A 783-nucleotide genomic window follows, 5' to 3' on the forward strand; every position below is an offset into this window, starting at 1 on the left:
TCTCGATGCAGACGCCATGGCCTCGCCTTCGAGAAGGAAAACCCGCGCCGTAGCCAGCCAAGATCACAGCGCCGTCGCCCCGAACCCGCTGCCCGGAGATTACCACCACCCTACGTTCAAACCCTAACCCTAGGCGCTGCCTCCCGATCGCCTAGCGATCGCCTCTCGGTCGCCTCTTAGAGAGAGAAACGTGCTGGACCCGCCGATGCCTGTTTTGTTCCGCTAGGCCTTGCTATATGTTCATTCTTGTTTTTTCTCTTCCAATTTTTTTGTGTTACCTTTTCTATGAGTGTTTATTTTTCTACCAAAACAAAATTTATTCTTAATTTATTGTTTTTATAATTGGATTTTTTTCATCTGTATACAAGCATATACTGACATGTGTACAAACAATCTATTTAATCTACAAAAAAAATTCCAAAACACATGAGTTTTTTAATACACTAATCTTTTCAAATATGTGATGAATATTTTTTTAGGTATAGGCTAATTTTTTAACATGCAATGAATACATTTGGTCAAAAACAACACGCAATGGTTGAGTTGGTTAGGTGGACAGTGGTATCCCCAACCCACCAGGGTTCAAATCATGGTGCTCGCATTATTCCTGAATTTATTTCAGGATTTCCGGCGATGCGCTTTCAGTGGGAGGAGACGTTTCCGTCGACGACGAGGCGCCTACAGTGACTTCGTAAATCTCAAGATAATATGCCGGCTCAGTCTCTGAGAGGTGCTCATAGGGGTAGGGTGTGCGTGTGTGCGTTCATAGGGGTGAGTGTATGC

The sequence above is a fragment of the Triticum dicoccoides genome, chromosome 7A (genome assembly GCF_002162155.2).
Source record: "Triticum dicoccoides isolate Atlit2015 ecotype Zavitan chromosome 7A, WEW_v2.0, whole genome shotgun sequence".
NCBI classification, from domain to species: domain Eukaryota; kingdom Viridiplantae; phylum Streptophyta; class Magnoliopsida; order Poales; family Poaceae; genus Triticum; species Triticum dicoccoides.